Below are 15,967 nucleotides of genomic sequence, written 5' to 3' on the forward strand. Positions count from 1 at the left end.
TTAAAGATTCAAGTTGGAAACCAATGCTTCTGCATGGCTATCATGCAAATGGTGGTTGTGGCTTGCCTGGGGATGAAGAAGGCTACGGGAAGAAGTGCGGAACGACCGCGGAAAGAATCGCCGGAAAGGATTCGCTCTCGGAAGGGGCTGATTAGGGGCAAGGGCAAATGGTAATTTTCAATGTTGAAACATAGTGAAAATGGTGGGAATAGAACGAGCTCGGCGAGACGAAGAAGTGGGCGTTGGATTCACCTCGATCGGAGTTACGGTTGCGGAGTTATGAGGTAAAGAAGATTAGGGACTTTTTTGTAAAAAGAATATTCGCAGACGGGTCCCTGAGTGGATAAGAGAGAGGCGTAAATTTGAAATTCACTTTCATAAAGGGAAAACGCGTTCGCACGAATGCGCTTCAAGTTATCCACGTCAGCGTGGACGGGGTCAACGTGGGGCCGGCTCCTGAGGCTGACAGGTGGGGCCCGCGCACCTCTCTCTCTCCTCCTCACCTCGTCTTCAACCTCTCGCGCGCTCGCTGCACAGAGGGAAGGCGCGCGTTGCGGGCGGCCGTCTGGCCGGCTTTGGCCACCTCTCGCGGTGCTCGGCACACCGGCGAGCTCGTGGAAGAGTGGCGCATCCATCCCTGGGGTGCACGGACTCCAGGAGGGACCGATGCAGCGGTGGTGAAGACTCCGGCAGGAATGGCTTCGGGTGCGGACGGGCCTACGGCCACCATGGATCCGGCAAGGGGGAGAGGGCGCGGGGAGGATCGTCGGAGTTCAGTGAGTTCAGTGGTGGTGACAAGGGGAGGAGTTGGGCTCCGGTTGCAGCGAATTTAGGAGGAGGCCAGAGGCGGCCATGGCGGCGATGGGCAGCGAAAAGAGCTCCTGGAGCTCGAAGAAGAGGTTGGGGAGGGCTATAGGAAGGACGTGAGGTCAATGAGGATCTCGGGAGGGGCTCGGAGTGGCTATATATAGCCAGGCCGAGGCGGTTGAGCTCGGGTGCCACCGCGGACGCGTGTCCGTCGCCACAGACGCGTGTGCTCGTGCATGAGCTCAGAGAAGATGACGGGGAGGGAACGGATGAACTCCAGGGGTCACGGAGACGAGCGGAGCTCGAGGAAAAGGGAGAAAGAGGCCAACAGAGGAGAAGACGACGGTCGGCTACAGCACGCGCACTGTGCGGCGAGGGGGACGGCTCACCGGAGAAGAATACGGAGGGGTAAAAGGCTCAGGGCGACGCAGTCGATCACGGGGAGGCTACTGGACATGGCTACGGGTCGAGACGAGGAGAAAACAGACAGGCACGACGCTGAAATGGAACCAGAGCGCGTTTAATGCATGCCAGGGTGGGGGTCACCGCGTGAGCAGGCAAGGAGGGGACACGAGAGGAAGGGAAACATTGTCTAATGTTTTGTACTTCCGTTAGAGAGGCTAAGGGAAGCGATATATCAAGAATAGGTGCACTGAATCTATGGGATGTTTCCTCTGAAGTTTGTTGTATCAGTTTTGGATGAGCACTGCTGATCAACAGCACCTTTATTGGGTCAAACGGAGTTGTCTGGGATGTTTAGCTACGGGAGGACAATAATCTTGGTGGTTTTGGAGGCAAAACGATCAAAGCTTAATATAGTTGCTTTGCAACTGACCAAAAGGGTCCAGAATCAAGATCATGATGATGCTCTCCCATGGGGTATCCACTTGAGCTCAACTTCGGCAAGGCTGAGTTATTTGGTCATATGAAGATTCTGAAAAGATTTCATACCATTTGGATAAACCAAAATTGTACTTCCTTCACAAACATTTCCACTGACCAGAAACTTGCAAAAATTCTAGAGGCAAATTGGCTAGATGGAATATTCTCAAATTGGGAGAAGATAGGTTATATGTATAGGAGAAGGCCTAGAAACATTCGCAGCCATAATGGAGCAAGATAAAATATACTTGCTTCACAAACTAAAATTTTTGACAGAATCAAAGATTGGAAGCTGTGCTAACATGGAGGCATTACATGATCTCAACTTTTGTCGAGAGATATAATTTGGTGATATGATGGACCATGCAAAATTTCAACTCATTTGGATATGCCTAGATTGTACCTCCTTCACAAAGTTTCTTTCTTGACCGAAACTTTGGAAAATCATAATTAAATGACTACAAGGCAAATGAGAGTGAATTTTGGCATGTGGCAATGATATGGACAGGAAACGATGTCCAAGGAGTTTGAGGTTAATTGGGCAAAGTAAAATAGCACTTGCTTCACAATGTGCCATTTAGGGCAGAATATGAAATGAATTATTTGACGATGATGATAAACATGGCAAATGAAATGTTTCTCCATATTTGAGGAAGATATGACCCAAAGAATTTATGAGAATTATTTGGGAATTGTAGGAGTGATGGAAATATAGGTTGCTTCACAACCTAGGGCTAAAAGGATAATTCCTTTAATAGAAAAGGAATATTCCTAATAAAAAGAATATTGGGATTTGGGCTAGGATGAAAATGACAGGGTCTAGGGTTGGATAGGGGATGACAAGCCACTCTGGAAGCAAAGAAGAGGGCATCTTCTTCAGTTTCCAGACCACAAAGCCACGGAAAAAGAAAACTCAGGCAAAAACCTCAAAAAATCAAAAGAAAAAGAAAGGGCCAAAAATCAGGTTGTTACAAGTGTTCTCCTTGATGTCATCCATAGGGTATCTATCCAGCAGTGCATCGCCCGGGGCGGAACCCACGCTGCTTCTCGGCATGGATGGGACGGTGCTATCCAATGCTGGATCATGCGCTAGCTGAGGCCGCTGCCGAGACCCCCTTTCCTGGCTAAGCAAGTCGATCTGCTTCTGCTGCCTCTGCAATTTGAGTGCCAAGTCCGCGTGCGCTGATTATAGGCCTTGAAGCCGTTCTGCTTCCTGCTTCCTCTGCTTGTCCTCCAGCTTCTTCTTCTTCTCCTCCTCCATCTTCCTTCTCGCACGGCTTCTGTAGTCGGCGTTCCACTCAGAAAATCCCTCATACCACGGAACAACACCCTTGCCTCGTGTTCTTCCCGGGTGTTCAGGATTTCCCAGGGCGCGCGTAAGCTCGTCGTTCTCTCTGTTGGGCATGAACACCCCCTTTCGAGCTTCTTCTATTGCTTCAACTAACTTTTCATAGGCTCCTTTCAGACATGCCTTCCTCAAAACCAAGCATGTCTTCGGGTCCAACGCCCCCCATGCGCATAGAACCAACTTCTGCCCCTGGGGGTCCAGCTCAATGTAACTGGAGTGACATGTGCAGCCAGCATCTCTTATTCAGACTTATCCCACTTAGGCATTGCCACCGCGTAGCCACCTGGCCCCAGCCTATGGAATTGCTTCTTTTTGTCGGCATTGGCCTTGTTTTTTCTGGACAGTTCCTTAGATAATCATGATTCCTTGAATTTCACGAAATCGTCCCAGTGTTCTCTTTGGTTCTCCAATGTTCCCTTGAATTCTGGAGTCTTCTTTCCTGCTTTGACGTAGTCCTTCCATACAATTTTCTTGTGGTTGTTGAATGCAATTGCCATCTTCCTAAGAGGAGCGTCCTTGACTTTCTCCACATCTGCAGCTGTGAAATGATCTGGTAGGGTGAAATGTTCCATGAGTTCTTCCCAAAGCGCATTTTTTGCTCAGTCATCGACAAAAGTAAGATCTGGACGGGGCTTTGATGGCTTTTTCCATTCTTGAAGGGAGATCGGGAGTTTGTCCTTCAAAAAAACTCTGCACTGACGAACAAACTTGTTCGCAATGTTCTTAGGCGCTATTGGTTCGCCATTAGTTTTGGTGGCCTCGATGTTGTACTTTATGCCCTGCTTCAACTTTTTTTCCTTGCCTCACAATCTGCATGTAGAAGATTTGCTCGATCCGGAGAGCTGAAAAGAAGAAAGATCGATTCATTAATATATCTTCAAATCATTTAAAACATGTGATGATCACTAGATGCCTGATTATATAAATATACCTTGCAGGTCTTTGTTCTATCAAGATCAACATTTTCTTCGCCATCATAATCATTAACTTCGTCGTCATCATAATCATTAATTTCGTCGCCATCACAATCATTAATTTCTTCGCCATCATAATCCATGACTTCATCAATTCGGTCGTCGCGATCGAATATCATATCATCACCCTCCCCGGTATTGTTCAGATATTGGGAGCCGTCATCTTCTTCATTTCGATTATCTGGCGCGCGAGGGGAGCGTATGATATCGAACATGGCCTTTGCTCCCTCTCTACCGGTATTGTCCGCCAAAGCTTTTATTTAACAAATCCAGAAGAAATATAAAACAATTTAGTATTCAAATGACAATATGCATGCATGCAATCAATAAGAGGAAATCTTGAATCATAGTACATAATATGCATCGTCTCGAGTAATATATAATCTCGAATACATCGTCTCGAATATTATATATCGAATACATCACTAGCTAACTAGCTAATAAAGATCGAATACTACAGAATAATCTAGGCCACTGCGGTTCCTGAGGCGCGGGCGGTGGACACCCAAAGAGAAGGAACCATCACAGGATCATAGCTCCGGTCATCTCCCCAAAGACCCTGCCAGGTATTGGAGAACCTGACGTCCATAGCAGCCATGTAGCGATGGATGTGCTCGTCCTCCTCCCTGACACGGCGACGCACCACCTCCGGCAGGGCCGGCTCCCTCCGCACCGAAAGTGGCCCACGGGAACGCCACCAAAGGAGCTCAGGGTCGACGAAGGGACCCGGGTTCCTCACCAAGCGGCGAGCCCCTGAAGGTAACACCTCCCAGTGCCAGCCCGGCGGAGCCCAGTCCGGACATGGGTCTTCTGAAGCATGACGTCGTCGTGAACGGGTCGACGGCGAGGATGTGGGCCGGGCATCGTCGAGAACAAATACTATACGCCGCAAAAGTAACATTTTTTAAATGATTGGATTGTGATTTCTTATATGCAAATTCTAAATTTGTATAACTAAAATTATAAGAAACTAAAAACTAACATTCTATAACATTTCTATAACAATTTGAAATTAATCTAATTCATCTAGCTAAAACTAACATTTCTAAAATTTCTAACATTTCTATAACATTTCTAACATTTCTATATACTATTTGACATTAATCTAATCTAATTAATTAATTCATCTAAAACATGTGTATAAAAAACAGAAAAAACTAAAAACAAAAAAAAACAGAAAGAACTAAAAACTAAAAACTAAATGTGCGTGTGCGTGTGTGTGTGTGCGCGCAAGCGAGCGTGGGTGCACCTACGGCGCCGGCGGTGCGGCGTCTTTGATTGGAGGGAGGAGAGGGGCCGGGGAGAGGGGCTCACAGCGCGGGCGACGGCGAAGGCGACGGTGAGGCGACGGGACGGCAACGGCGAGGCAGAGGGGACGGTGACGGGGACGGGGGCGGCGACGGATGGCGACGGGGGCGGCGACGAGGGGCGGGGGCGACGGGGAGGAGAAGAAGCAGAGGGAGAACGAACTGACGAACTTTTTTGAAGTGTTCTCTTATATAGAACCTACCTTTAGTACCGGTTGGAGCCACTAACTGGTACTAAAGGTCTGTTTTGGCTAGGCAAAGCGGCGGGATGCGCACCCCCTTTAGTACCAGGTGGTGGCTACAACCGGTACTAAAGGCACCCCCTTTAGTACCAGTTGTAGCCACCACCCGGTACTAAAGGGGGTGCGTTGGCTCCTGATGTCTACTACACAACCTTCTTCTTGTAGACGTTGTTGGGCCTGTGATACGTCTTCGTCGTATCTATAATTTTTGATTGTTCTATGCTAATATTATTCACTTTCATATACTTTTTGGCAACTTTTTATATTATTTTTGGGACTAACATATTGATCCAGTGCCCAGTGCCAGTTCCTGTCTGTTGCATGTTTTTTGTTTTGCAGAAACCCAATATCAAACGGAGTCCAAACGGGCTACAAACGGATGGAGATTTTTTTGGAATATTTATGATTTTGGGGAAGTAAAATCAACGCGAAACGGTATCCAAGGTGGTCACGAGGTAGGGTGCGCGCCCTACCCCCCAGGCACGCCCCTGACCCTCGTGGTCCACCCGTAAGGCGGTTGATGCTCTCCTTCTGGCACAAGAAAGCTAATTTTACAAGGAAGATTTGAGCGAAAGATTCACCCCAATCGGAGTTACGAATCAGAGAACGCAGAAACAGAGAGATAGATCCAATCTCGGAGGGGCTCTCGCCCCTCCCAAGCCATGGGAGCCAAGGACCAGAGGGGAAACCCTTCTCCCATCTAGGGAGAAGGTCAAGGAAGAAGAAGAAGAAGAAGAAGGGGGGCTCTCTCCCCCTTGCTTCCGGTGGCGCCGGAACGCCGCCGGGGGCCATCATCATCACCGCGATCTTCACCAACACCTCCGCCATCTTCACCAACATCTCCATCACCTTCCCCCTTCTATATCCAGCGGTCCACTCTCCCGCATCCCACTGTACCCTCTACTTGAACATGGTGCTTTATGCTTCATATTATTATCCAATGATGTGTTGCCATCCTATGATGTCTGAGTAGATTTTCGTTGTCCTATCGGTGATTGATGAATTGCTATGATTGGTTTGAGTTGCATGTTTTATTATTGGTGCTGTCCTATGGTGCCCTCCGTGTCGCGCAAGCGTGAGGGACTCCCGCTGTAGGGTGTTGCAATACGTTCATGATTCGCTTATAGTGGGTTGGTGAGTGACTGAAACACAAACCCGAGTAAGAGGGATTGTTGCGTATGGGAATAAAGGGGACTTGATACTTTAATGCTATGGTTGGGTTTTACCTTAATGAATCTTTAGTAGTTGCGGATGCTTGCTAGAGTTCCAATAATAAGTGCATATGATCCAAGTAGAGAAAGTATGTTAGCTTATGCCTCTCCCTCAAATAGAATTGCGATAGCGATTACCGGTCTAGTAACATAGTCAATTGCTTAGGGACAATTCCACAACTCCTACCACCACCTTTACACACTTGCTATATTTACTTTATTGTCTCTTTATCTAAACAGCCCCTAGTTTATATTTACGTGTTCTTTACTTTCTTGCAAGCTTACCCGAAAACACCTACAAAGTACTTCTAGTTTCATACTTGTTCTAGGTAAAGCGAACGTCAAGCGTGCGTAGAGTCGTACCAGTGGCCGATAGGACTTGAGAGGATATTTTTTCTACCTTTATCTCCTCGTTGGGTTCGACATTCTTACTTATCAAAAGAGGCTACAACTATCCCCTATACTTGTGGGTTATCAAGACCTTTTTCTGGCGCCGTTGCCGGGGAGCAATAGCGTGGGGTGAATATTCTCGTGTGTGCTTCTTTGCTTTATCACTAAGTAATTTTTATTTGCTGTTATTAGTTGTTCTCTATCTTTAGTTATGGATATGGAACACAAAATACCAAAAAAATTAGGTGTACTTGCTGCTGATGGAGATGGGGAACCTCCTAAAACCCTCGATGCTGGTTATGTGAAAGATATTATGTACTACTTTAACAATCCTGAGAAAACCCCATTCAATTATGTTATGGGAGTAACGTTGGATCAACGTGAATACTTTAGGGATTATCGCGTAACACAAAAAGGGAAACTATTATGGGATCAAACTCATATATTGAAGTGGTATGCTTGGCAACTATGCGTGAGTTATGATTATACTTGTTGCTCTAGGATGAAGGCTCCACACCTTCCCTTTTCATGCAAATTCAATGATAATAAAACCTTAGCTTCTTATGCTAATGGTATATATGATTACTATGACGTGGAACAAATAGAAGAATTTGTTGCTTTTATGGGTGCTTATGAAATTGAAGCTATGTGTAAAGAGTTTGAGGATTATGATGATGCTGTTTATAGATCTGAAATTTTAGCTATCCTCAAATATTTCTATGAGAATTATAAATACAATTATGAAATTAATGCACTTATTAAGAAAGTCTCCGCTGTCCAAGAAGAGACTAATATTTTGCAGGAATCTATGGAAGAAGAAATTGATGAAACTATGAGCTCATTGGATGAAAAAGATGAGGAGGAGAGCGAAGAACAAGAGGAGGAAGAGTGGATTGATAACCCATGCCCACCTTCTAATGAGAGTAACTCTTCAACTCATACATTGTTTAATTCCCCTTCGTGCTTACCGAAGGATGATTGCTATGATGACTATTATGATCCCTTTGATTCTTTTGAAATATCCCTTTTTGATGATGCTTGTGGCCAAGATGCCAATATGAATTATGCTTATGGAGATGAACTTGCTATAGTTCCTTATGTTATGAATGAAATTGTTGCTATTGCACCGACGCATGATAGTCCTATTATCTTTTTGAATTCTCCCGACTACACTATATCGGAGAAGCTTGCACTTATTAAGGATTATATTGATGGGTTGCCTTTTACTACTACACATGATGATTTTGATGAATATAATATGCATGTGCTTGCTGCTCCTACTTGCAATTATTATGAGAGAGGAACTATGTCTCCACCTCTCTATGTTTCCAACACGATAGAATTGCAAGAAACTGCTTATACTATGCATTGGCCTTTACCATGTGTGGATGAATTGTTCTCTTATGACATGCCAATGCATACAAAGAGAGTTAGACTTCGTTGTTGCATGATATATGTTACTTTGTGCTCACTACTAAATTACAAATCATTGTTCATTAAAATTGGCTTTGATATACCTTGGGATCCGGGTGGATTCATTACTTGAGCACTTAATGCCTAGCTTAATGGCTTTAAAGAAAGCGCTGCCAGGGAGACAACCCGGAAGTTTTAGAGAGTCATTTATTTCTGTTGAGTGCTTTCTTATAGTTTAAAAAAATAAAGAGGGGAACCGAAAAGCTTTTCAAAAAGGAAAGTGAAAGTAAGAAAGACAAGCATTGTTGAAGTGGGAGAGCTCCTTGAACTTTGTTCATGCTCATGGAAACTTTGTGAATCTTGATTACAGAAACTTTTCAACAAAAATAATTATCTCCTTGTACAATTCCATTGTATTATAAAAAGAATGTGCCAAGGTTTGCCTTTAGGATGTTTACAATGCTTGTTGGTTTGTACGGTGCAGGACAGAAACTTTGGCTGTAGTGCGCGATTTTACATTTTTAACTGGAACGCCAATGGTTCTGATTCCTTTTGCACTGTCTTTCTATACAACTTGTTTATTTTTCCTAATTGTTGTAGAATTTTTGGGGTACCAGAAGTATTGTGATTGTTCAGATTGCTATAGACTGTTCTGTTTTTGACAGATTCTGTTTTTGATGCATAGTTGCTTGTTTTAATGAATCTATCCATTTATATCAGTGGATTAAGCCATGAAAAATTTATATTACAGTAGACACAATGCAAAAACAAAATATGAATTGGTTTGCAACAGTACTTAGAGTGGTGATTTGCTTTATTATACTAACGGATCTTACCGAGTTTTCTGTTGAAATTTTGTGTGGATGTAGTGTCTAATCGAGGATGTTTCGATATGAGAAGAAGGAAGAGAGGCAAGAGCTCAAGCTTGGGGATGCCCGCGGCACCCCAAGTAAATATTCAAGGAGACTCAAGCGTTTAAGCTTGGGGATGCTGGGGAGGCATCCCCTCTTTCTTCAACAAATATCGGTATGTTTCGGATTAGTTTCGTTCATGCATTATGTGCAAGTCTTGGAGCGTCTTTTGCAATTAGGTTTTTATTTTTCTTTTATGCACCATGCTGGTATGAGATAGTCCTTGGTTGATTTATAGAATGCTCATTGCACTTCACTTAAATCTTTTGAGTGCGGCTTTATAGAATGCTTCATGTGCTTCACTTATATCATTTGAAGTTGGATTGTCTGTTTCTCTTCATATAGACAACCGCCATTTGTAGAATGCTCTTTTGCTTCACTTATATTTGTTAGAGCATGGACATATCTTCTGTAGAAGAATTAAACTCTCTTGCTTCACTTATATCTATTTAGAGAGATGACAGGAATTATTCATTCACATGGTTAGTCGTAAAATCCTACATAAACTTGTAGATCGCTGAATATGATATGTTTGATTCCTTGCAATAGTTTTGCGATATAAAGATGGTGATATTAGAGTCATGCTAGTGGGTGATTGTGGATTGTAGAGACACTTGTGTTGAGGTTTGCAAGTCCCGTAGCATGCATGTATGGTAACCGTTGTGTGACAAAATTGAAGCATGGGGTGTTTCTTTGATTGTCTTCCTTATGAGTGGCGGTCGGGGACGAGCGATGGTCTTTTCCTACCAATCTATCCCCCTAGGGGCATGCGTAGTAGTGCTTTGCTTCGAGGGCTAATAAAATTTTGCAATAAGTATATGAGTTCTTTTTGATTAATGTGAGTCCATGGATTATACGCACTTTTACCTTTCCATCATTGCTAACCTCTTCGGTACCGTGCATTGCCCTTTCTCACCTCGAGAGTTGGTGCAAACTTCGCCGGTGCATCCAAACCCCGTGATACGATACGCTCTATCACACATAAGCCTCATTATATCTTCCTCAAAACAGCCACCATACCTACCTATCATGGCATTTCCATAGCCATTCCAAGATATATTGCCATGCAACTTCCATCATCATCATATTCATGACTTCAGCATTCATTGTCATATTGCTTTGCATGATCGTAAGATAGCTAGCATGATGTTTTCATGGCTTCTCCGTTTTTTGATGTCATTGCTACGCTAGATCATTGCACATCCCGGTACACCGCCGGAAGCATTCATATAGAGTCATATCTTTGTTCCAGTATCGAGTTGTAATGTTGAGTTGTAAGTAAATAAAAGTGTGATGATCATCATTATAGAGCATTGCCCCATGAAAAAAATGAAAAAAGGGAAAGGCCAAAGAAGCCTAAATAAAAAAGGGGGCCAAAGAAGCCCACCAAAAAAAAGAAAAAGAAAAGGGGCAATGTTACTATCTCTTTTTCCACACTTGTGCTTCAAAGTAGCACCATGTTCTTCATGTAGTGAGTCTCATATCTTGTGGTTCAAAGTAGCACCATGTTCTTCATATAGATTGTCTCCTATGTTGTCACTTTCATATACTAGTGGGAATTTTCATTATAGAACTTGGCTTGTATATTCCAACGATGGGCTTCCTCAAATGCCCTAGGTCTTCATGAGCAAGCAAGTTGGATGCACACCCACTTAGTTTATTTTGTTGAGCTTTCATACACTTATAGCTCTTAGTGCATCCGTTGCATGGCAATCCCTACTCCTCGCATTGACATTAATTGATGGGCATCTCCATAGCCCATTGATTAGCCGCGTCGATGTGAGACTTTCTCCTTTTTTGTCTTCTCCACATAACCTCCATCATTATATTCTATTCCACCTATAGTGCTATATCCATGGCTTGCGCTCATGTATTGCGTGAGTGTTGAAAAAGCTGAAGTGCGTTAAAAAGTATGAACCAATTGCTCGGCTTGTCATCGGGTTGTGCATGATGGGGGCATTTTGTGTGACGAAAATGAAGCATGGCCAAACTGTATGATTTTGTAGGGATAAGCTTGCTTTGGCCTTGTCGTTTTGAAAAGACATGATTGCTTTATTGGTATGCTCGAAGTATTATTGTTTTTATGTCAAATGATAGACTATTGCTTTGAATCACTCGTGTCTTAATATTCATGCCATGATTAGACATATGATCAAGATTATGCTAGGTAGCATTCCACATCAAAAATTATTCTTTTTTATGAGTTACCTACTCGAGGACGAGCAGGAATTAAGCTTGGGGATGCTGGTAGTCTCCGTCGTATCTATAATTTTTTATTGTTCCATGCCAATATTATTCACTTTCATATACTTTTTGGCAACTTTTTATATTATTTTTGGGACTAAAATATTGATCCAGTGCCCAGTGCCAGTTCCAGTCTATTGCATGTTTTTTGTTTCGCAGAAACCCAATATCAAACGGAGTCCAAACGGGATAAAAACGGACAGAGATTTTTTTGGAATATTTATGATTTTTGGGAAGTAAAATCAACACGAAACGGTATCCGAGGTGGTCACGAGGTAGGGGGCGCGCCCTACCCTCCTAGGCGCGCCCCTGACCCTCGTGGTCCACCCGTAAGGCGGTTGATGCTCTCCTTCTGGCGCAAGAAAGCTAATTTTACAAGGAAGATCTGAGCGAAAGATTCAGCCTGCAAGTGCACAGGTTTGTAGGACAGTAGCAATTTTCCCTCAAGTGGATGACCTAAGGTTTATCAATCCGTAGGAGGCGTAGGATGAAGATGGTCTCTCCCAAGCAACCCTGCAACCAAATAACAAAGAGTCTCTTGTGTCCCCAACACACCCAATACAATGGCAAATTGTATAGGTGCACTAGTTCAGCGAAGAGATGGTGATACAAGTGCAATATGGATAGTAGATATAGGTATTTGTAATCTGAAATAATAAAAACAGCAAGGTAACTAATGATAAAAGTGAGCGTAAACGGTATTGCAATGATAGGAAATAAGGCCTAGGGTTCATACTTTCACTAGTGCAAGTTCTCTCAACAATAATAACATAGATAGAACATATGACAAGCCCTCAACATGCAACAAAGAGTCACTCCAAAGCCACTAATAGCAGAGAACAAACGTAGAGATTATGGTTGGGTACGAAACCACCTCAAAGTTATTCTTCCGGATCAATCTATAAAAGAGTTCGTACTAGAATAACACCTTAAAATACAAATCAACCAAAACCCTAATGTCACCTAGATACTCCATCATCACCTCAAGTATCCGTGGGCATGATTATACGATATGCATCACACAATCTCAGATTCATCCAACCAACATAAACGTACTTCAAAGAGTGCCCCAAAGTTTCTCCCGGAGAGTCAAGAACGTGCGCCAACCAATATGCATAGGTTCCCAATGTCACGAAACCCGCAAGTTGATCACCAAAACATACATCAAGTGGCACATGATTTCCCATTGTCACCATAGATAATCACGGCAAGACATACATCAAGTGTTCTCATAAAAGACTCAATCCGAAAAGAAAACTTCAAAGGGGAAACTCAATTCATCACAAGAGAGTAGAGGGGGAGAAACATCATAAGATCCAACTACAATAGAAAAGCTCGGGATACATCAAGATCGTGCCATAGAGGAACACGAGAAAGAACACGAGAGAGAGAGAGAGAGAGAGAGAGATTAAACACATAGCTACTGGTACATACCCTCAGCCCCGAGGGTGAACTACTCCCTCCTCGTCATGGATAGCACCGGGATGATGAAGATGGCCATCGGTGATGGGATCCCCCTCCGGCAGGGTGCCGGAATAGGGTCCCGATTGGTTTTTGGTGGCTACAGAGGCTTGCGGCGGCGGAACTCCCGATCTATTTTCTGTTCTGGAAGTTTTAGGGTACGTAGGTATATATGGGTGCAGGGGGTACGTTGGTGGAGCTACGGGGGCCCCACGAGGTAGGGGGCGCGCCCGGGGGGGGCGCACCACCCACCCTCGTGGGCAGCCCGTATCTCCCCTAACGTGCACTCCAAGTTCCCTCGGTTGCATTCCTTCCAAAAATTACTTCTCCAGTTGATTTCGTTCCGTTTTGACTCCGTCTGATATTCCTTTTCCTCGAAACACTGAAATAGGCATAAAACAGCAAATCTGGGTTGGGCCTCCGGTTAATAGGTTAGTCCCAAAAATAATATAAAAGTGGATAATAAAGCCCAATATTGCCTAAAACAGTAGATAAAATAGCATGGAGCAATCAAAAATTATAGATACGTTGGAGACGTATCAAGCATCCCCAAGCTTAATTCCTGCTCGTCCTCGAGTAGGTAAATGATAAAAAAGAATTTTTGATGCGGAGTGATACTTTGGCATAATTTCAATGTAAATCTTCTTGGTTGTGATATGAATATTCAGATCCGAAAGATTCAAGACAAAAGTTCATATTGACACAAAAATAATAATACTTCAAGCATACTAATCAAAGCAATCATGTCTTCTCAAAATAGCATGGCAAAAGAAAATTCATCCCTACAAAATCATATAGTTAGGCTATGCTTCATTTTCGTCACACAAAGATGTTCCCAACTTCTATACCCCCGATGACAAGCCAAGCAATTGTTTCATACTTAAATAATCTCAAACTTTTTCAACCTTTATGCAATACATGAGCGCGAGCCATGGATATAGCACTATGGGTGGAATAGAATATGATGATGGGCATTGTGTGGAGAAGACAAAAAAGGAGAAAGTCTCACATTGACGAGGCTAATCAACGGGCTATGGAGATGCCCATCAATTGATGTCAACATGAAGAGTAGGGATTGCCATGCAACGGATGCACTAGAGCTATGAATGCTCAACAAAAGAAAACTAGTGGGTGTGCATCCAACTTGCTTGCTCACGAAGACCTAGGGCATTTGAGGAAGCCCATCGTAGGAATATACAAGCCAAGTTCTATAATAAAAAATTCCCACTAGTATAAAAAGTCAACTTATGAGACTCACTACATGAAGAACAAGGTGCTACTTTGAAGCACAATATATGAGACTCACTACATGAAGAACAAGGTGCTACTTTGAAGCACAAGTGTGGAAAAGAGATAGTAGCATTGCCCTTTTTATTATTTATTTTTTTTTATTTTTTTGGGACTTTCTTTTTTTTTGGCCTTTCCTTTTTTGGGGGCCTTTATTTTTCTTTTGGCCTTTTTTGGGCAATGCTCTAATAATGATGATCATCACACTTTCATTACAACATATGTATTACAACTTGAAACTAGAACAAGATATGACTCTATATGAATGCCTCCGGCGGTGTACCGGGATGGTGCAATGAATCAAAAGTGACATGTATGAAAAATAATGCATGGTGGCTTTGCCACAAATACGATGTCAACTACATGATCATGCAATGGCAATATGACAAAAGTAAAGTATGTCATGATGATGATGATGGAAGTTGCATGGCAATATATCTTGGAATGGCTATGGAAATGCCATAATAGGTAGGTATGGTGGTTGTTTTGAGGAAGATATAAGGAGGTTTATGTGTGATAGAGTGTATTGTATCACGGGGTTTGGATGCACCGGCGAAGTTTGCAACGACTCTCGAGGTGAGAAAGGGCAATGCACGGTACCGAAGAAGCTAGCAATGGCGGAAAGGTAAAAGTGCGTATAATCCATGGACTCAATATTAGTCAAAAGAACTCATATACTTATTGCAAAAATTTAGAAGTCATCAAAAATGAAGTACTACGCGCATGCTCCTAGGGGGATAGATTGGTAGGAAAAGACCATCGCTCGTCCCCGACCGCCACTCATAAGGATGCACAAGCCAGGTACACTTCATGTTTCAAATTTGTTACACAACTTTAACCATACGTGCATGCTACGGGATTTGGAAACTTCAACACAAGTATTTCTCAAATTCATAATCACCCAACTAGCACGACTTTGATATTATCACCTCCATATCTCAAAACAATTGTCAAGCATCAAACTTTTCTTAGTATTCAACACACTCAAAAGAAAGTTTCACATAACTTGAATACCAAGTATATTAAAATTAAGCAAATTACCATGATATTAATGACTCTCATAATAATCTAAGTGAAGCATGAGAGATCAATAGTTTCTTTAAAACAAATCCACCACCGTGCTCTAAAAGATATAAGTGAAGTACTAGAGCAAAAATTATCACGCTCAAAAGATATAAGTGAAGCACATAGAGTATTCTAGCAAATTCCAATTTGTGTAAGGCTCTCTCTCATTAAAGAATTTCAGATCTTGATACTTATTCAAACAGCAAGCAAAGCTAAATAAAACTACATTGCAAGGATAGCACAACTCATGTGAAGAAGCAAAAACTTAGGCTCAACCGATACTAACCGATAGTTGTTGAAGAAGAAAGGTGGGATGCCTACCAGGGCATCCCCAAGCTTAGATGCTTGAGACTTCTTGAAATATTATCTTGGGGTGCCTTGGGCATCCCCAAGCTTGAGCTTTTGTGTCTCCTTAATTCCTCTCA

The sequence above is a fragment of the Triticum dicoccoides genome, chromosome 4B (assembly GCF_002162155.2).
Source record: "Triticum dicoccoides isolate Atlit2015 ecotype Zavitan chromosome 4B, WEW_v2.0, whole genome shotgun sequence".
Classification (NCBI taxonomy): Eukaryota; Viridiplantae; Streptophyta; class Magnoliopsida; order Poales; family Poaceae; genus Triticum; species Triticum dicoccoides.